The 22,236-nt window shown below is 52.8% G+C and overlaps 1 protein-coding gene across 1 annotated transcript in view; it reads left to right on the top strand.

The window, feature by feature from the left end:
* Nucleotides 1-22,236, top strand: part of LOC144806278 (collagen alpha-1(XII) chain-like) — a 655,546-nt gene that overhangs the window by 577,273 nt on the left and 56,037 nt on the right. The window lies entirely within an intron of this gene.

The raw sequence follows: 22,236 nt of genomic DNA on the forward strand, positions 1-22,236 counted from the left end.
AGGCTGAATGAAGCCTTTGATGGCCCCGAGACTTCAGAACAGGGTGCAAGCCAGCTGGCCCTGGGAGTCACTCCAGGTTCAAGTGAGATGAGTCCAGGCCTGGTCCTCAGCATGACAGAGATCAGAGGGCCGCAGGGCAGCACAGCAATGCAGAAAAGCAGTTCTTCCAAAGCAAACGTCAAGCAGAGTGGCAATCCTTATCACACAGCAGTTATTAGCCACTCTGCATGTTTTTTCAGAACTCAGCGAGCTCTGTGGATTGTGGAGTGCGAAAAACTCTGCCAACTCCACAAATGGAGCGGAGTTCACCACCCAGGCTTACTAAACTGACAGTGAGGATGAAGAGGCCACTCATGACATGGGATCAATAAGCATCTATGCCTGAAAACCACTCAGCTGGGTGAATACTATGTAAAAATATGTTTCTTCAGCTAGCAGATGAGATAATCAACACTCCTCCTGTGAATAACCCTGGGGTATTGCTTACCTGTCTCTTGCGTTCTTTTCTCCTGTTCCACAGAAGCCCCTTTACTGTGTCACACTGAATGTACCTCTTGCAAGTGTGCCAAAGCATTGTGCCCCCAGCACCAAAGGAGTCCTGAAAGTGCCCCTCCGTTGGTGTCCCGGGTACAACCTATATCTCTGCACTCTCTGTTTGCTGCTGCTTGTGGACCACTGCTGTGCTGCTACATCTGAAATACTAACTCAACCCCCTTAAGAATAAGCCCAAAACAAGGGCAATGTTTTACATCAGAAACCCAAAAAGAGCCCAGTCCAAAAAAACATCAAAATGGAGATCATTAACATTAAAAAAAAACAATGTACTCTCTTTTTTGATGAAAGCATTCATGTCCCACGCTTCAGGACCACAGTCATTATTCTTTGCAAACAGCCAGATACCCCAGACCACAGCACCAAGTATAAATGTGCCATATCCTCAAAATCCTGAAACAGAAGTTTGATTTCAACATTGCTCATTTTTAATATTATATTAACATAAATAAAAAAAAAGTCAATTTTACTCCTAAATGTCTTGGATACAACCGACATTACCTGATGGGATCAGATCTGATGACGCTGGCGTTGATGGTGGCCAAACGTACCCCCGCATGAATGTGGAGGGTGCAGCTGCACCGCGCTTGAGTGATTGGACGCGAGACACGGATTGGTGCATGCTTGCGGAAAGTGCTGTCTATTAAAGTGGGGGCTGTCTGAATAAATGGACGAAAATATGGGACAGATAGAATTCTGATTGAAGTGAAATATGCTCTCCCACTGTAGGTACCAGTCATGATGTTTTATGCCGGGAGCGTCCAGATGTTGCTGCAGCCCAGAGAATTGATGGAAAGAGGACAGGGAGAGCATGGGTTCAAGAGGACAGGGAGAGCAGGGGTTCAAGAGGACAGGAAGAGCAGGGGTTCAAGAGGACAGGGAGAGCAGGGGTTCAAGAGGACAGGGAGAGCATGGGTTCAAGAGGACAGGGAGAGCATGGGTTCAAGAGGACAGGGAGAGCATGGGTTCAAGAGGACAGGGAGAGCAGGGGTTCAAGAGGACAGGGAGAGCAGGGGTTCAAAAGGACAGGGAGAGCATGGGTTCAAGAGGACAGGGAGAGCATGGGTTCAAGAGGACAGGGAGAGCATGGGTTCAAGAGGACAGGGAGAGCATGGGTTCAAGAGGACAGGGAGAGCATGGGTTCAAGAGGACAGGGAGAGCAGGGGTTCAAGAGGACAGGAAGAGCAGGGGTTCAAGAGGACAGGGAGAGCATGGGTTCAAGAGGACAGGGAGAGCATGGGTTCAAGAGGACAGGGAGAGCAGGGGTTCAAGAGGACAGGAAGAGCAGGGGTTCAAGAGGACAGGGAGAGCAGGGGTTCAAGAGGACAGGGAGAGCATGGGTTCAAGAGGACAGGGAGAGCAGGGGTTCAAGAGGACAGGGAGAGCAGGGGTTCAAGAGGACAGGGAGAGCATGGGTTCAAGAGGACAGGGAGAGCATGGGTTCAAGAGGACAGGGAGAGCATGGGTTCAAGAGGACAGGGAGAGCATGGGTTCAAGAGGACAGGGATAGCAGGGGTTCAAGAGGACAGGGATAGCAGGGGTTCAAAAGGACAGGGAGAGCATGGGTTCAAGAGGACAGGGAGAGCATGGGTTCAAGAGGACAGGGAGAGCATGGGTTCAAGAGGACAGGGAGAGCATGGGTTCAAGAGGACAGGGAGAGCATGGGTTCAAGAGGACAGGGAGAGCATGGGTTCAAGAGGACAGGGAGAGCATGGGTTCAAGAGAACAGGGAGAGCATGGGTTCAAGAGGACAGGGAGAGCAGGGGTTCAAGAGGACAGGGAGAGCAGGGGTTCAAGAGGACAGGGAGAGCATGGGTTCAAGAGGACAGGGAGAGCATGGGTTCAAGAGGACAGGGAGAGCATGGGTTCAAGAGGACAGGGAGAGCATGGGTTCTTCGAGACAGACGAGAGATGGTTACTGTACGCTGATGCCACATTGCGTATTGTTTATGATCATTTCTCTTTTGTTTCATTTACTTACAATAAAAAAAATAAGTTTTTTTAATCTGTACACAATTTAGATGAATGTATACACTTACAAACATCTGTACATTAGTGTATTTACTAATTCATGTTGCATCCTCATTACACGATGGCCACCAACCTAAGATTGTTTTGTCAAAATAAAGCTATACTTCACAATATTTATCAGGCCACTGGCCAAATAGTATATCATCTCCAATATTTAGCCACTGACCGGCTACAAAGTAAAGTTTCTGAAAATTAGTCGGCACTGGCTAAATAGCAGAGATTATGTACTATCTGTCCGGCCTCTGAGTAAATAGCAGAGATTATGCACTATTTGTCCGGTAGGCAGATAAATGGCCACTTCCTTCATTTTTACATTGTTTTCAAATAATGTTACAGTTGTAAACAGACTTTGACTTGCCTTTCCTGGTGTGCTTTTATCATTTGCCAATCCCCTTCCAATATAAATGTTTCCCTCAAAAGTAAATTACTATTTGATTTCATTTTGCTCAATTTCAGGCAACTGTACTCTAATGTTTAATATTAAGCACAAAATATTATTTAAAAAAATTATATAAAAGAGAAACTTTCTAAATGTACTGTTGATCTTTATTAAATACATATAAATGTACCAATATCCACTTATGTTACATTAAAGTGACATGTGTAGTTATAAAGATGCTGTTATAGAAATCCATCATGCATAGTGCTAGAAAACACTGTACACGGCAACTTAGACACTAAAACTTTACACATGTTTATGTTAGGTATTTTAAAACTTTATTTGCAGTGGTGCTCACAGTCAAGAGTGGTACAAAAAAGGATTTCAGAATGGTGATTACAGTAATACATGTAAATACATTTTGAAGGGAGTGGGGTGTTAAGGGTTAAATGTAGTTAATTCCACATTTGTTGTGTTGCCCCTGGGGGGTGTCATCCAAATATCCAGCTGCTTAATTCTGGTTGTGTTTGAGGTTGTGCCTGTGCTTGTGTTTGAGGTTGTGCCTGTGCTTGTGGATGAGGTTGTGCTTGTGCTTGTGTTTGAGGTTGTGCCTGTGCTTGTGTTTGAGGTTGTGCCTGTGCTTGTGGATGAGGTTGTGCTTGTTCTTGTGTTTGAGGTTGTGCCTGTGCTTGTGTTTGAGGTTGTGCCTGTGCTTGTGGATGAGGTTGTGCCTGTGCTTGGGTTTGAGGTTGTGCCTGTGCTTGTGGATGAGGTTGTGCTTGTGCTTGTGTTTGAGGTTGTGCCTGTGCTTGTGGATGAGCTTGTAGTTGTGGTAGAGCCTGAGGTGGTGGATTTATTGGTGGTGCAGTGGTATTCCTATTCAGTTTTGTAGGTGGCGTATGCATGACAGGTTATTGAGGTGTCTCGTGTGAGTCCTGTGCGCGGCACAGGTTAGTAAAGAATGCATGATCAAAGCATGGATATATCAGTAACATTCATCCCCAGCAAGACTACCATTCTGGCTTCAGATCACACGTCACCATGGAGACGCTGCCCTCCTGACCATGAAGGAGGGTAGCCCCCGCCTCCTGATACTGTTGCACCTCTAAGCACCTTTGAGACAGTCAACCATCTCATCCTCAAACGTACTCTGGAAGTTTGAATGGGATTCACCAACAGCACCACTCACTGCTTCTCCTCCTGCCTTTCTAACTGACCCCAGTTTGTTCAAATCAGCACCTCCAGGTCTGAAGAAACCTCTATCTCTGGCAGAGATCCGTAGGGTTCCTTGCTGTGCCCAGTCACCTTTAACCTTTACATGGAGGTGCTTGGTGCTCTACTCACAGATACCAGCATCAAGAATCACTAATATGCATCTCTACATTCCCTCATCATAAATATTTCTTCTGCTTCAGCCATCCAGTGCCTCAAACGCTGCCCGCAGTTTCATCCAGACCTGAACATTTAACGCCTACCAGGAGCTCAACCCAATCAAGACAGAATTACTAACAGACAGACAGAGATACAAATCGTGCAATTTCACTCATGGGCCCAGGTAGCTCTTCGTAAATCTTGGCCCCAGTATCTTACTGCAGTGGACTTTGGAATTTAAATTGGATTTCTATTGCTATTATATCTTCTTTAAGCAGTTCTTTCAAGACTTGTTGGGTGTGGTTATATGATTCTGAAGAAGCTTCGTGAAGACAAACACCAAGAACTGAATAAAATAGAAACGATTGTGGAACTAGATGAGATTTCTGAAATATTGTTATTTATATTTGGAGCCTTCCATAAACTTAATTATTTGTTGGTGAGATTCAAGCAGGCCAACTAAAATGAATTGATGCCTTCCTCGTATAACACCACTCTCTTGAGAGCGCGCTTGCTCTGCTGGTCATGGAAGTGGAGGTGTGGCATACTTCCATCCATGGGTGTCACTCAGACAAAGGAGGCAGTCTCACCCACCAGAAGCCAAGCAGCTTTGGACAAGACCCAAAACATGGATCTGGTAAAAATGCAGAAATGCTTAACCAGCATTGATGAAATGGCTTTGGTCCTTGCCTACAGCCCTGCAGGCTGTTTGTCAGATGTACATGTCTCCATGACCCGCATGGCTAGAGGTTGTCTACTTTGAGGGCTGTTGAATGGCTTAAGCTTTGCAACATCAAAATAAGACTGGTGATAAGTGATCAGCACTGCTTGGAAGAGGCTGGAATGAGAAGAGAGATGGGATGACTTCCCGGTTCATTGCCAACTACAGGCATTGGTGATGATACACATGCTGTAGACCTGTCCACAATGACGACACTACCGGGCGACAGTCTGTGGGATATTAACGAATATAGCTCCAGTGAGGAATAATGACAGCCTGGAATACTGTTTGCTCGGGCTGGGCCCCACAGGGACGAAAGATAGTCCGGTCACCAAATTTAATAACTTGGCGCTCATTCTGGCCAAACGTAATATTACAATGAAATGGAAAGCTGCTAGACCACCGGCATTGAAAGATTGGTATGACGAGCTGATGAGGTGTGGCAGGGCTGAAGGTGCGGAACTGAAGAGAGAGGAACAGCGCAGATTGCATAAGACACCTATATCTATGGAATGGAATTTGTTGATGGAGGAGCTTGGCGCTGTGGACATACTAGAGTATTGTCCCTAGAGTGTGATCTGATGGAGCTTAGGTTGGGCAGAAATGAGCAGGAGCTTTATCTCTGTGGAATGAACAAGGGGTTTGCTGGAGGCCAGCATACTAATGCATGTATATTGCTGTTGGACTTGGCCCTTTTCACTGAATTTCTTTGCTTTTTGCTTACCCAAATTCTGGAAGTCCCCCCTTATAATGTAATTGTATAGGCCTTGTGAGGTGATAATGCCCTGGGTAATGTTAAAACCCATGCTAGGTGCAGGTGCCCTCTTCCCTCAAAATGGCTGCCATAGGCCCCTGTTACTGCAGCGTGGTCTTGTTAAGGCGCATTCTAGTTGCCAGGAGCTGGCAGGGACCCCAAACATTGTTGCCATTCCAGCCTGCCTTGCCTGCCCACAGTTAGAGTAGGGAAGCTCCTGGCACCTTCTAGAGTAGGGGCGGAGCTTAGTTTTGCCGCCTTTAGAGGGTGGTCACCTGACCTGGGCCTATAAAAGGAAAGGGAGGGAAACTTTCCAGTCAGTTGGGGCATCACTGACCTGGGGAACCCACGCATGAGATTTAGGCGGGAGGGCCTAGTCAGGGACTTATGCCACTGAGAGTGACAGGGCTTAGGTGCTGCCTCTTTAGTTGAGTGAGGTGTCCTAGACTAGCCCCCTGATCTGGCCCGGCGAGAGGGGAACCCAGTGACCATCTACAGTGACCTGCAGAGGAAGCCTGCCTGCAGCCCCCAACTCAACCCCCCTTCAAGTAACAAGGAACTGATATTTACAAGGGGGCAAAAAACCATCAAGCGCCAAGAAAAAGAAGACCTTCAAATTACCACAGGACTGCTGGGGATCAACCAGGTACCGGACTCTGCTACATGGCCCTGTCCTGCCTAGCTCCCCCTTGACTAAACTGCCTGAATTGCTGTTAGGCGTTCCCTTCTAAGCGCTAGAACTGTTAATTGCCCGGACTGTTAATTGTTCTGCCACTGTCATGTGGCCTGCCCTGCCTGGCCTGGACTGCTAGGCTGCCTAATTTAACCCAGAACTGCTGTGCCCTCATAAGAAGCGTGGGGCCTCTGAACCCAGCTGCTGGCCCGATCGCTGTGAGCGCTTCTGTCATTGCCCCCGAGGCGCTGTGTTACCAGCGTTATTACCAGAACTGCCTTGGTGCTCTCCTACACTGTGCCGCAGCAAGAGACCTTCGTGGTGCCTCCCAGTTCGCTGGGCTGCCCAGCGCTGTAACCCCAGGTACATTAGCTGCCTCAAGCGCTGTAAACCCCGACCTGCCTGTTCCCCGCAGCGCTGCTTCCACGTGGCGCTACTTGCCTCCACTCACCGCCGGAATTCGAGGCGGGCCGCGTTGGGCGCTGAAACCTGCTCCTCTGTGTGCCTTGTGAGGGATCACCGTCTTCGGCGTACCCGTGGACCCCTCTGAGGCCCTAGCTCGGTGCATCAGTCCTCGCCACGGACCCGGCGTCCAAATTACCCTGAGACGCTGGCCGGGAGGGTGCCTGAGGGCCCAGCTCACCGCCATAGCCCTGCGCCCGGTGTGAAGAGTTCCCGCGGTGGCCCCGGAGGTTGTGAGAGGCTGCCGCGATCGTAGAACCAGGCCGCATTAGGCCTGAAGCCGAGGAAGCCATTCTGCCGGCCTCACGTGATGGGGGCGCGTCAAGCCACGCCCCCCGCCGCGCTGTGATTGGCCGCGCGGCCGAGCCCCTGTCAAGCGAGCCTCGGATTGGCTCTGGGGCTCGGCACACGCTATCGCTGCCCTGCTATTGCCCGCTAAGGCCCAGTCCCTCCTGTGTCACCTCCTGATTGGTTCCCGGGCACGCCCGGGAACAGCTCGTCGTCGACGGGGAGGGCTCGCAGGAACCCGCAAGCCCCTCCCTTCCAGCACCATCGTCGGAGGGCCCCGAAAGAAGCCTGGGCCCTCCCCACCCTGGAAACCCTCGCAAGGGGCCGTCCAGGCCTGAAGATTGAGGTAACTCCCCGGGGAGGCGGGCGAGTGGACAAAAGGAGGAGCGATGCCCCCCCGAAGAGTCAACTAGGAGCCCCGTGGCCGCCCCTCCCCGGGAGAAAATTGAAGTTGGGCCCTGCAGGCCCTGAGATGCCCTGAGACGGGGAACTGTGACTGGGCCCTCGTTGGCCCGCCAGGCTTCTGAACTGGGCAGAAGCCCCGTATTAACTGGAGAGGTTGCCGGGTGATTCATGAAATCTGACCCCGGCCTGTTGAATGGTTACCCCCCTGCTGAAGAAAATATTATAATGACAGGGTTGCTTACCTAATGCGATGATACATGACCTTTAATGATATGGGTATTCCTGAGCTTTGAAATGTGTATTCTCACCTGAGGAAATATATTCTTGCCAGATGAGAGGTTTTATTCTTGCTCAATGAAATGTTTAGGGCTGAGTAATGGAATGGCTATGCTTACCTGCTGAAATGGTTACTCCAGCCTCAGGAAATGTTAGGCTTGATTAATAGGGGTACTGCACTGCTGTGGGTTGTTTTTCCTAATGAAATAGTGCCTGAGGTACACTGAAGTGTTTAGCACCTCAATAGGAGTTGCTTAGTCTCCATGAAATGATTTACCTTTGATGAAAAGTGCTACTCCTACGCAGGGAAATGTTTTCTACCCCTGCTACCACAGTAAGCTGCTTGTGCCTGCCTAAAGAAAGGTTTTGTTCCGACATAATAAGATGGGGCCTGGGTTCTAAGGACCTGTTTATTCCTGATTAAGGAAATGTTTCTTCTGCTAATTGAATGTTTTAGCGCTAGTGAAACTGTGTAAGCTCCTGGCTAGGGCTGCAATCCCTGAGTACCTGTTCTTTCATGATGAAATGTTGCCTGGTTTTCGCTAACTTGTTTAGGCCTGCAAAGTAAACTGTTGACTCAAGGCATCCAGTTATCTAAGGAACCGCCTATGACAGAGTAAGGAAATGTTTTACCTAGGCCTAAGGAAATGTTGACGCCCCGTTAAATGCAAGGGTTATACAGACCTCCTGAAATGGGGGGCCTTGCCTGATCTTTAATGGAAGGACCTTTACTCCTGCGGGGAAATGATTATTAAGAGGTGCTGCATTGATGTTGAAATGGTCATGTTTACCTTATGGGGTGTTCCCTCTGATTGAGGACATGTTTTACCTTCAATTACCTGTTTTACTCCTGATACAGGGAAAGAGTTATTCTAACTGAAGGCAGCGGCTAAGGAAATGTTTTACACTTAACGAAAGGCGTTATCTTCATTTAATGCACTGTTTATTCCTGCTAAGGAGTTTTATGTAATGTTCACCCTTGCTTGGTGAGAGGGTAATTGTTTTACCTACTGAACAGGTTACTTACCTGAAGACCTGTGGATACTTGCTACAGGATTTGCTCATCCTTGCCTGATGAGCTGGTTGACCAAGCTAAGTCTTTCATGAAATGTGATTGCAACATGCTACATTGATTATTAAACTGCTCCCTTTTCTCCCCTCCAATGAAATGTTTTGATGAGTAATTGATACTGTGATTTTCCACTCCTGAACCTTAATCTTATATAGAAGTTATTTGATTTTTAATCAAACACACTGGAGTGGCGTCAGTCATTACGTGCCTTTTATTGTCTCAGTGGATGCTTGTGCTGTGTAGTCACTTAACACCTATGCTTTCGGGTGCCTACCTGCTCGTGCCAGGCTACCCCCGGGGAACTGGCGACCCCAGTTCCTACAATTGCAAAAAGACAATATGCTGAACTGGACTATGTATACAATTGTACAATTTCCTATTCGTTGAGCCTACTGGGGTAGGGAGCGGGTGGGGAAGTTGATAAGATTTCGTTTTTTCTAAAATTCTCATGCAATGTTACATGTTGATACAGTACGCTCCGGAGAGAGTCCTATATCCCAGAATGTATCCTTCCAGAGCTGGATACAAATTAGGAATGATACTGGGTATGTTTAAAGGTATACAAATGCTAAGATGTGATAAATGCTGTAAATAATGTTGTTGGACCCGGCCTCATGGCGTGGTCCTACCCCTCCCGCAGGGCAGGCCCAGGACGACATCAGCCCTCCACTGGGCCTCGGGCGGCCCCTTCGGCTCGACCCCGCACGCCCCAACCCCACCGGTCCGGCTACCACCCCGGACCTCCACCACCGGCCTGGCTCCAGCGTAGGCCCATCACGACCTAAGCACGAGGCCTGGCCCGACTCCATCTAGGGCCCACCACGTCACAAACACGTGGCCTCGGCCCCGGCCCAGGCCCCAGCGAAGCCCCGACATCGAGGCACCAAGATCCACCCAGGTGGTCGAGTGGCCACTCGACCGATCCCGGAGGAAGAGGAGTTTCGATGGGCCTCCAGCCGTCCCCGGACGCCTGGTATCGATCGCCCTCCGGCCTCCCTGGGCGCTGGCTCCACCCCCCTGCTGGGTGTCTGGACACCATCATCCCGGCCCCTCTGGCCCCCAGGCGCGAGGGTCCGGACATCAAAGGACCCCCGTCCTATATCTGGGCCAGCCCCGGAGTAGGACGGCAGTTGTATCCTGGACTGGAAGCCCTGCTGACGCTGTCACGGCCGACACCAGAAGAACTCATCTCGCTGTAACCTGAAGATACCCTGAGAGCCTGCTGGCGCTGCCGCGGCCCACCTTGCTGAACCATCTTAAGAGCCTGCTGGCGCTGCCGCGGCTGAACCATCTTGAGAGCCTGCTGACGCTGCCGCGGCTGAACCATCTTTAGAGCCTGCTGGCGCTGCCGTGGCTGAACCATCTGGAGAGCCTGCTGGCGCTGCCGCGGCCCATCCTTGCTGAACCATCTTGGGAGCCTGCTGGCGCTGCCGCGGCCCACCTTTGCCGAACCACCTGTCGAGTCCTGCTGGTGCTGCCGCGGCTCGACCACTCGGAACCCCCGGCTCGAGGATTGAGAGCTGTGCGCAGGGTATCCCTTCTTGCACCCCTATCGAGACTGTCCCGCTACCCTATCCCTTTTACGAGACTCTACAGATCCCTCGATCTGCCTGTATATACCGCTGAGAACCAGTAACCTTGTTCCTGATAAAGCCTAGAACTTAATCTCTTGTGTGGTGTCCGTTTGTAGTGTTGTGGTTACTCTACTGTACGATCCTAGGGGAGGACCCTCACCCAGGAGGCCTCTCGGTAATGCTCGGCTACTTCTCTACGGAGGGGTGGACCTAGAGGTGGTCAGTCAGACATCTTCTGCCTCCCCCGGGACTGCCTTTCTAACAGTGGTGGCAGCGGTGGGATCCGAGCTGACGCAGATCGTACAGAGAGTGACTCACTCATTACCGAGAGAAACACACCACGACCATGACTACGCCAGAAACAAGACCGACGACGGAATTCCAGAAGGAAAAAATGGAAGATTACAGTCACAAGGAATTAAAACAATTCTGCAAAGACCTAGGCATCGCTACCACTGGGTTAAGCACCAAGGAAGACTTTAAAACAGCTCTACAAGCATGGGTTGATGCCGGTGCCGCACCACCCCGGAATGAAGACAACCCGGGCACGAGCGGACGCCCTGAGACCGATACGACCCCAGCGGGGGAGAGACCCGCAAACCCAGACCTGGGCCTCTCCCACGAAGACGCCCGAGAACAAGAGAGGAACCGGCTCCACGAATTGGAACTCGCCCGACTCCGGCTGGACGGGGAACTGCAGCTGGCGGAAAGAAAGATAGCCCTTGAGCAACTACGGCTGGAAGGAGACCTGGAAGAAAAACGAAGACAAAGAGACCTTGAGGAAAAGAGACTCATGCCCGAGCATGAGCGCGGCTTAAAGGAACTGGAACTCAAAGCTAAAACGAACGATGTCAACGCATCCGGGGGCAAGACCTCGCCCCCACCCTTGGACACAAAGTTGCACATACCCAAAGATGCCGTCAAAGAATACTACAAGAACGATGACATCCAGCAGTGGTTCAAAGCCTATGAAGTAGCAATGACCGCCCATCGTGTACCCCTGAAGGACTGGGGTGCCGGCCTGTGGGGGAAGTTCGTCAACGAAGGGAGAGATGCCCTGATAGAACTTCCCGATGCCGAGATGACCTCGTACGAGCACATGAAAACCGCTCTCCTCACTCGCTACAGACTCACCCCCGAAATGTACCGGCAGTGATTCCGAGACTGCAAAAAAATCCCCGGTACCACATGGGTGGAGTACGTGAACTTTTACAGCAGAGCCTTCGAGGGGTGGGTCAAAGGCAGCAAGGTCATCACCTACCAGCAGTTGGTCGACCTCATTATCTGGGAACATTTGTCCAACAACTGCTTCGTTGAACTCCGGCAGCACCTCCTTGACAGCAAACTGACTGAGCCACGAAAACTCGCTGTCGAGGCGGATAGATGGGTGAGCACCCGAGTCCCCCGGAGTCCGATGGGAGACTACGGCCGGGGATCCCCGGGAAACCACCGACCACGAGGCGGCGGAGGAGGCCAGAGCCCGAATGTGACATGCCACAGATGCCAGCGACAGGGTCATTACGCGAATGACCCCCTCTGCCCGATGAACCCGCGACCCGGCACCACCGGCCCTCCAAACCGCCAGATCACGGCCGCCGCCCTGGGTGAAGAGAGAGGCGAGGAGGAAGAAAACGACCCCAAACAAGCCGAGTGGGAGCCCGCCGCCATGATCCTGGCATGCCTGGGTGATCGAGACATGATCCCCCGAGACCCGATCCCAGGCAACACCCAGAAATACCGCCAGTGGGTCACCATCAATGGACGCCGGGCCGAAGCCCTCCGTGACACTGGTGCCAGCGTGACGGCGGTCCGCTGCCACTTGGTGACCCCAGAACATATCCTCCCCAATGTCCTGTGTCCCGTACGCACGGCGGATAACTCCGAGAGTTTGTGCCAGATGGCCCGCATCCCCTTCGAATGGGGAGGGGTGTCGGGTATGCTGAAGGTGACCATCCAGGATGACGCCCCTGTAGACTGCCTCCTCGGGAACGACCTGGAAAGTTACCCCTGGGCCAGCGTCGAGCGGAGAGAACATCTGGGGATGCTAGGCCTTCCAGAGTGGGTCTGTGCGACCACCCGCTCCATGTCCGCCCGAGCCTCCACCCCAACGGAGGATGCCCCGACCGAGGAACCAGAATGGCCCGCACCTCCACCAGCTGCCGTCCTTGAGGACGCCGACCCTGAACCCGGCCCCCAAGGGCCCAACCATGAAGATCTCACCGAGCTCGGCCACCTTCCAGCACTAGCTCAATGGCGCCAGGAAAGTGGCCCCACCCGCGAACAGTTCCGGCAGGAACAGAAAACCTGTCCCTCCCTCGAGGGACTTTGACAGCAAGCCGCCACTCAAGCCACGAGAGACCCCTCGGGGTCCCACTGGGTCTATTGGGACCACAACCTTCTCTACAGCGAGCAGAAAGGTGCCGAACTAGGGGCCAGCCGAGTGCTGGTCGTTCCCCTCCGTTTCAGAGACTTCCTTTTGAACTTGGCACACGACGTGCCCCTCGCCGGGCACCTGGGGCAGGACAAAACTTACAGCCGCCTGGTGACCCACTTCTACTGGCCGAAGATGCGCAACGATGTGCACCACCACTGCCGCTCATGTCCGACGTGTCAAGCCAGCGGGAAGAGCGGGGGAAAAATCAAAGCTCCTCTTCAGCCCTTCTCTGTGGTCACCACCCCCTTCGAACGAGTGGGGATCGACATCGTGGGGCCCCTGGACCACCGCACCTCTCAGGGGCACCGCTTCATCCTCGTTCTGGTGGACCATGCCACCCGCTATCCTGAAGCCGTCCCCCTCCGAACCATCACGGCCCCAGTAGTAGGCCGAGCCCTGATGGGGATCTTCTCCAGAGTCGGCTTCCCCTGAGAAGTCGTGAGTGATCGGGGTACAAACTTTATTTCCAAATATATGCGGTCCCTGTGGCAACAGTGCGGGGTCACATATAAGTTCACCACCCCGTATCACCCCCAAGGAAATGGACTTGTAGAACGATTTAACCGAACACTGAATGGGATGAGCAAGGGCTTAGAAGAGCCGCTACGACGCTGATGGGACGTCCTGCTGCCCTGCCTCCTGTTCGCATATCGAGAGGTACCCCAGAAGTCCCTGGGGTTCAGCCCCTTAGAACTATTGTATGGACACCCGGTCCGGGGCCCCCTCAGCCTGGTCAAAGAAGGCTGGGAGACGACTGTCCGAGGTGCTCCACCCGACGTCTACCAGTACCTCCTGACACTCCGCAACCAGACTCGGAAGTTCCGGGAACTTGCCGAGGCCAACCTAGAAGCCAGTCAGGAGGAGATGAAACGCTGGTATGACCAGAACGCCTCGTCCATCGAGTTTGAGCCGGGCCAGCAAGTCTGGGTCATGTCCCCGGTCGAACCTTGTGCCCTCCAGGACAAATGGACGGGGCCCTTCAAAGTGGCAGAGCGCAAGAGCCCCGTCACTTACTTGGTGGACTTGGAATCCCCCCGGAACCCCCTCCGGGTTCTGCACGCTAACCGACTCAAGCCACACTTTGCCCGCACCGAACTAAGTCTGCTGCTAGCGACCGATGACGGAGCTGAGGACGACTCCGAACCCTTACCAGACCTCATGAGCACCACTGAGAAGGACGGCTCCGTCGAAGGGGTCATGCTCTCCTCTGCCCTGACCCCAGAACAGCGCCGAGACTGCCGGAAGCTGCTGGGGCAATTTGCAGACCTATTTTCCCTCACCCCGGGAGTCACCCGGTGGTGTGTGCACGATGTGGACACCGGGGACAGCCCGCCTGTAAGACACCGAGCTTTCCGGGTGCCCAATCGAGTGAGGGCCTGCCTCCAATCCGAAGTGGCCAAGATGCTGGCTCTGGGGGTAGTCGAACCCTCCGACAGTCCCTGGGCCAGTCCTGTTGTCCTGGTCCCTAAAACCACCGCCCCCGGCGCACCCCCGGAGCTCCGGTTCTGTGTTGACTACCGGGGGCTGAATGCAGTCACCAGGACCGACGCCCATCCTATCCCCCGGGCGGATGAACTGATCGATCGCCTGGGGGCCACCAAATATCTCAGCATCTTCGACCTCACGGCAGGATATTGGCAGATCGGCCTCACCCCTGGAGCACAAGAGCGATCGGCCTTCTCGACCCCTGATGGCCACTACCACTTCAAAGTGATGCCCTTCGGCATGAAGAACGCCCCGGCCACCTTCCAGAGGCTCGTGAACAGAGTGCTGGCCGGGCTAGAAGAATTCAGTGCCGCCTACCTAGACGGCATTGCAGTGTACAGCCGCCACTGGGATGAGCACCTGACCCACCTCTGGGAGGTCCTGACGGCTCTCCGCCGGGCCGGACTGACAATAAAAGCCAGCAAGTGCCAGATAGGCCAAGGGTCCGTGACCTATCTGGTACACCAAGTGGGGAGCGGCCAGGTGGCTCCCCTCCAACCAAAGATTGACGCCATCCGGGCCTGGGAGCCCCCGATCACCCAGACAGCAGTCCGAGCCTTCCTGGGGCTCACAGGATATTATCGGCGCTTCATAAAGGACTATGGAAGCATTGTGGGGCCCCTCACAGAGCTGACCTCCAAGAGGCTCCCCCAAAAGGTACGCTGGACCCACGAGTGCCAAGCCGCCTTCGAGACTTTAAAGACTGCCATGTGCACCGCCCCTGTGCTCCAAGCCCCTGACTACAGCCGAGAGTTTGTGGTCCAAACCGACGCCTTGGAGCACGGCATCGGGCGGTCCTCTCCCAAGTAAACCCTGAGGGGGCCGACCTTCCCGTTGCTTTCATCAGCCGGCGGCTGCTGGCTAGAGAACAGCGATGGACCACCATCGAGAGGGAGGCCTTCGCCGTCGTATGGGCTCTAAAAAAACTCCGGCCCTACCTCTTCGGCACCCACTTTCGGGTCCAGACCGACCACCGGCCCCTGCGGTGGTTGATGCAGATGCGGGGGGAAAACCCGAAACTGTTGCGATGGTCCATCTCCCTCCAAGGGATGGACTTCACTGTGGAGCATCGCCCCGGCAACGACCACGCCAATGCTGACGGCCTGTCCCGATTCTTCCGCCTCGGCGAGGAGAACCCCCAAGAAGATGGGTGACTCTCCCCTGCCTTCAGCTGGGGGGGACGCGTGTTGGACCCGGCCTCATGACGTGGTCCTACCCCTCCCGCAGGGCAGGCCCAGGACGACATCAGCCCTCCACTGGGCCTCGGGCAGCCCCTTCGGCCCGACCCCGCACGCTCCAACCCCACCGGTCCGGCTACCACCCCGGACCTCCACCACCGGCCTGGCTCCAGCGTAGGCCCATCACGACCTAAGCACGAGGCCGGGCCCGACTCCATCTTGGGCCCACCACGTCACGAACACGTGGCCTCGGCCACGGCCCAGGCCCCAGCGAAGCCCCGACATCGAGGCACCAAGATCCACCCAGGTGGTCGAGTGGCCACTCGACCGATCCCGGAGGAAGAGGAGTTTCGATGGGCCTCCAGCCGTCCCCGAACGCCTGGTATCGATCGCCCTCCGGCCTCCCTGGGCGCTGGCTCCACCTCCCTGCTGGGTTTCTGGACACCATCATCCCGGCCCCTCTCGCCCCCAGGCGCGAGAGTCCGGACAACAAAGGACCCCCGTCCTATATCTGGGCCAGCCCCGGAGTAGGACGGCAGTTGTATCCTGGACTGGAAGCCCTGCTGACACTGTCACGGCCGACACCAGAAGAACTCATCTCGCTGTAACCTAAAGATACCCTGAGAGCCTGCTGGCGCTGCCGCGGCCAACCTTGCTGAACCATCTTAAGAGCCTGCTGGCGCTGCCGCGGCTGAACCATCTTGAGAGCCTGCTGGCGCTGCCGTGGCTGAACCATCTTTAGAGCCTGCTGGCGCTGCCACGGCTGAACCATCTGGAGAGCCTGCTGGCGCTGCCGCGGCCCATCCTTGCTGAACCATCTTGGGAGCCTGCTGGCGCTGCCGCAGCCCACCTTTGCCGAACCACCTGTCGAGTCCTGCTGGCGCTGCCGCGGCTCGACCACTCGGAACCCCCGGCTCGAGGATTGAGAGCTGTGCGCAGGGTATCCCTTCTTGCACCCCTATCGAGACTGTCCCGCTACATTATCCCTTTTACGAGACTCTACAGATCCCTCGATCTGCCTGTATATACCGCTGAGAACCAGTAACCTTGTTCCTGATAAAGCCTACAACTTAATCTCTTGTGTGGTGTCCATTTGTAGTGTTGTGGTTACTCTGCTGTACGATCCTAGGGGAGGACCCTCACCCAGGAGGCCTCTCGGTAATGCTCGGCTACTTCTCGACGGAGGGGTGGACCTAGGGGTGGTCAGTCAGACATCTTCTGCCTTCCCCGGGACTGCCTTTCTAACAAATGTTTTAACGTACGGACTTCAATGTTACGAGGAATATGACGTGCACCGTTATGGCAGGCTTAACTTTGAGACAATGTTTAAAGTATGTACGCAGCACTGAAACAGTAATAATGTTAAAACACATCACAGGCAAAATCCCAAACCGATTAAAAAAAATAATGACTATTTTAACAACAAACATCCAATAAGTATGAATTTTTAAAGGTTAGAGCCAGCCGTGGTTATCAGGTCGTGCTAGGCCGGGTCAAAGTCAAAAGTTAAGGCCTACTACGATGGCTCGTCGCCAGTCAGATATAGGGACCAGGTTGGTCCTGGTAAAGGTTTACGTCAGGGCAGCATACATTTTATGGAGAAAAGTGGTCAGCAATGAGTAGTCAGCAGAACACGCTGTATCCGAAGCAAGGCTCGACAACGGCGGAGTCCCTGTCCTGTTGGAAAAAAGGCAGGAAAGCTGAGAGGGGAAAAGTCCAAGGGCATGGACGGGAAGGTCTCAACGTCGACTGGATTAAGCTCTGCATCCGTCCTGATAAAGCCTTCTACTTTCAGACTAAGAAACTTTCTGGAAATCAAATCTCTTTCAGTGGGACAAACCTGCAAGCTGACGCCGACTGGCAAGTCAACGTCAATGGCTGTGGGTTCGATGGCGATCCGAGTCTCTGTCAGTTCTCTAGGAAGGTAATTGGCAAAAAATGTCTAAGTCCCACTACTAACAGGGTGAGGACAGGACAGGAGATGTGCACTTTAATACCAGCTAAGGGTCAACCTGGGGGACACCACTTAAAACTGACTCCTGCAGGGGCCAGAAGCAGGGTTCAGGGCAGGTCCAGTCGGAACTGCTCATCTATGCAGTTACAGGGTGAAGTCTTCTGGAAGTTTGTTGTGCACCTGTAGTTCTAGCTGGCGTTCAACCAACCTCTCCTTGGCGTCAAGTGTGGGACACTGGGTTCAAGGCAAGCAGGTTCAGTCTTACTTTAGGATTCAGGGGCAGATTTACAAGCCCCATGTGCCACATTTACGCCGCCGTTGCGTCACTTCTGTGGCGCAGCGGTGACGTAAACTATGCGCCACATTGCGCCTTATTTCCAATGTGAAGCATCTAGGGAGATGCGTCACGTTGCAAAGCCCTGCGCCACATGAAACCTTTGTTAGGTTTCATGTGGGGGTTCCGGCGCAGGGCGGGCGTTCCGGCGCAGGAACTCCTCGTAAAAGTGACGCAGTTAAATCAACAAGATTTCACTGAGTCACTCTTACGTCCATGCTACGTCAAAACCCTGAGCCTGCTTAAAACAGGCGTAATGAGTAACGCAGCATTTTAGGCATAGGGCGCCCCTGAGCATTGCTGGAGCCGCGTCACGCCTGCGACATGACTCCAGCAATGCGCCACCCTTACGCAACAGGATGCGACATGCATCGCCCTATCCATGCGCCAAGGTCCGTCGCATTGTAAATGTGACGTATTTGTGGTGGCGCAGGGAGGGAATTAGGTGTCGCAACTTTTCTGGCGCATCCCTGCTGGTTTGCAGAGATGCGCCAGAACTCTTAAATGTGCCCAGATGTTGGCAGGTTAGTCCTTCTTCTGATTCTTCATAGGTCCAGGAGTATTCTAAGGAGAGTTCTTAGGGGTCTACCTTTATTCTCAGTGACATTCTGCAAGTGGAATGCAAGCCATTGCCTACCCCTGTGCCAGTTCTGGTCCCTTCCTCCCCTCCCTCTGGGTCTGGAGCCAACCTGACTCGAGAGACATAAGGGAGGCAGTGTAAGGTGAGGTCTTCATATATCGATGGCATGGTGGGCTTCATTTAAAGATCAGGAAGGGGCTGGGCACTGCCCGAGGTCGTCCTCTCAGTGGAGGAACCTCCCTCCCCACACCCAGAGTGCTTTATCCACTGCCCAGGAGCAGTACACATCTCACCATAGGGGAGCCGTCAGGGGTCAGGTAACAGCCAAACACTGGCAGGAAAGTCTTTTGTTTTTTGGCAGGAAAATGGCAACTTTCTTAAAGTGTAATTTCCAAAATAATTATGTAAAATCTGACTTGACCATTAGATTGAATTTAAAATTTCTATGAAACTTATTCCTTGAAGTATTTTTCTAGCTATTCCCAAACTGAAATTTGCACTTATTTATGTTATAATTTAAACCAGTGTAAACCTTTGGGAAAGCCGGACTTACCGCAGTGAAAAACGACTTTGAATGTTCCTCACTACCAGCGCATGTCAATCAATCAATCAGGTCATTTATAGAGCGCACTACTCACCCGTAGGGTCTCAAGGCGCTGGGTTGGGGGGGGGGGGGTGCCGTTACTGCTCGAACAGCCAGGTCTTGAGCTTCTTCCTGAAGGAGAGGTGGTCTTGGGTCAGGCGTAGGTCGGTCGGGAGTGAGTTCCAGGTCTTGGCGGCCAGGTAGGAGAAGGACCTTCCTCCTGTTGTCGCTCTTCGGATGTGGGGGACGGCGGCGAGGGCGTGGCTGGTTGATCTGAGGAGGCGCTTGGGAGTGTAGAAGTTGATCCGGTTGTTGAGGTAGCTCGGGCCTTGGTCGTGTAGGGCTTTGTGCGCGTGGGTGAGGAGACGGAAGGTGATTCTCTTGTTGACCGGGAGCCAATGCAGATCTCTCAGGTGTCCGGAGATGTGGCTGCGTCGGGGGATGTCGAGGATGAGTCTGGCCGAGGCGTTCTGGATCCGCTGGAGTCTCTTCTGGAGCTTGGCGGTGGTTCCGGCGTAAAGGGCGTTGCCGTAGTCCAGTCGGCTGGTGACGAGGGCCTGGGTGACCGTCTTCCTCGTCTCGGTGGGGATCCACCGGAAGATCTTGCGTAGCATGCGCAGGATGTTGAAGCAAGACGAGGAGACGGCGTTTACTTGTCTGGTCATGGAGAGGGAGGAGTCCAGGATGAAGCCCAGGTTACACATACCCTACTTTTGAAATACCATGCACCCTGCCTTATGGGCATGTGGGGCCGACCTTGTGGTCACCTTATAATTATTAAAAAGGAAGGTTTCGGTCTGGGAAATGTTTCTGAGTTTAAAGCTCCGGTTGCTTATTCTGTTCATTTTAGTTTTTAATTGGTTTAAAGATTATTGGCTGAAGGTTTTCTAAGTTATTTTTAACTGAAGATTATAAAATGCTGAAATTAATGTTGTTTTCTTCCTCTGCAATCACATAACAAAGGTTAATCTTATGATCAAAGCTTAGTCATTGCCATGGGGGAGCGTAAACCTCTCCCAGTGTTTAATGTGAGCTATAAAGTAGAACACAAACGCACCCCTGTGGCTGTGCTTGTGACCTCCTGCATATTCAATCCAGCATCACTTAGAGGCATTTTCAGTCAGAGGGTCGCCTATCACCTGTTCCAAAGACCGCACGCTAAACTACTGCTGGAAAGACTTTTTTAAAAAAACAAAAAAATTAGCAGAGGTCAAGAAGAAATCTGGGACCAGATTAACAAGGAGTTTGTGTTGGGTTTGCGTCGCATTTTCAACGCAACCAGACCCAAAGTCTTTCGTTAGGATTTACAAACCAGCACAATTTCCAGTTTCGCTGGTTTGTAGCCAAAATGAATGTAATATTTTTTTTTTCTTTATGTAGATGTATCTTACTAAACGTACTCTACAGTGTGAATGTACTACAAAAGAAAAGTTCATTTTAGAATGTTTTAAATTTCCTTACAATGCACTTTTAAAATGTGCTTTATAAAAATAACCATTTTGGAATGAAATCCCATGGCAATATTTGGCAGCCACCGGCAACCCCAGAACACAGCCTAATCCCTGCTGATGAGGGGTAAATACCCCGAAACACGTTTCCAGGGATGGCGGAGATAGCGAAGATAGCAGAGAATCGAAAGAAGATGCATCGCGGAACACGAACTACACTTACCACAGTCCTTAGGGGCGATCCCGCTGGTGTGTGAGTAGTGTGCGACCCCACCCCAATTGTAATGTTAAAGCTCCTTCGAGCAGCTGGCTGACGAGCCTGGGACCCCGCACCAGCGCGCCTGAGTGGTACTAAACCTGGCAATATTTGGCAGCCACCGGCAACCCCAGAACACGGCCTAATCCCTGCTGATGAGGGGTACATACTCCGAAACACGTGTCCAGGGATGGCGAAGATAGCGAAGATAGCAGAGAATCGAAAGAAGATGCATCGCGGAACACAAACTACACTTACCACAGTCCTTAGGGGCGATCCCGCTGTTGTGTGAGTAGTGTGCGACCCCACCCCCAATTGTAATGTTAAAGCTCCCTAGAGCAGTTGGCTGACGAGCCTGGGACCCCGCACCTGCGCGCCTGAGTGGTACTAAACCTGGCAATATTTGGCAGCCACCGGCAACCCCAGAACACGGCCTAATCCCTGCTGATGAGGGGTAAATACCCCGAAACAAGTGTCCAAGGATGGCGAAGATAGCGAAGATAGAAGAGAATCGAAAGAAGATGCATCACAGAACAGGAACTACATTTACCACAGTCCTTAGGGGCGATCCCGCTGGTGTGTGAGTAGTGTGCGACCCCACCCCCAATTGTAATGTTAAAGCTCCCTAGAGCAGTTGGCTGACGAGCCTGGGACCCCGCACCAGCGCGCCTGAGTGGTACTAAACCTGGCAATATTTGGCAGCCACCGGCACCCCCAGAACACGGCCTAATCCCTGCTGATGAGGGGTAAATACACCGAAACACATGTCCAGTGATGGCGAAGATAGCAAAGATAGCAGAGAATCGAAAGAAGATGCATCGCGGAACACAAACTACACTTACCACAGTCCTTAGGGGCGATTCCGCTGTTGTGTGAGTAGTGTGCGACCCCACCCCCAATTGTAATGTTAAAGCTCCCTCGAGCAGTTGGCTGACGAGCCTGGGACCCCGCACCTGCGCGCCTGAGTGGTACTAAACCTGGCAATATTTGTCAGCCACCGGCAACCCCAGAACACAGCCTAATCCCTGCTGATGAGGGGTAAATACCCCGAAACACGTGTCCAGGGATGGCGAAGATAGCGAAGATAGCAGAGAATCAAAAGAAGATGCATCGCGGATCACAAACTACACTTACCACAGTCCTTAGGGGCGATCCCGCTGGTGTGTGAGTAGTGTGCGACCCCATCCCCAATTGTAATGTTAAAGCTCCCTTGAGCAGTTGGCTGACGAGCCTGGGACCCCGCACCTGCGCGCCTGAGTGGTACTAAACCTGGCAATATTTGGCAGCCACCGGCAACCCCAGAACACGGCCTAATCCCTGCTGATGAGGGGTAAATACACCGAAACACGTGTCCAGGGATGGCGAAGATAGCGAAGATAGCAGAGAATCGAAAGAAGATGCATCGCGGAACATGAACTACACTTAC

The sequence above is a fragment of the Lissotriton helveticus genome, chromosome 1_1 (assembly GCF_964261635.1).
Source record: "Lissotriton helveticus chromosome 1_1, aLisHel1.1, whole genome shotgun sequence".
NCBI classification, from domain to species: Eukaryota; Metazoa; Chordata; class Amphibia; order Caudata; family Salamandridae; genus Lissotriton; species Lissotriton helveticus.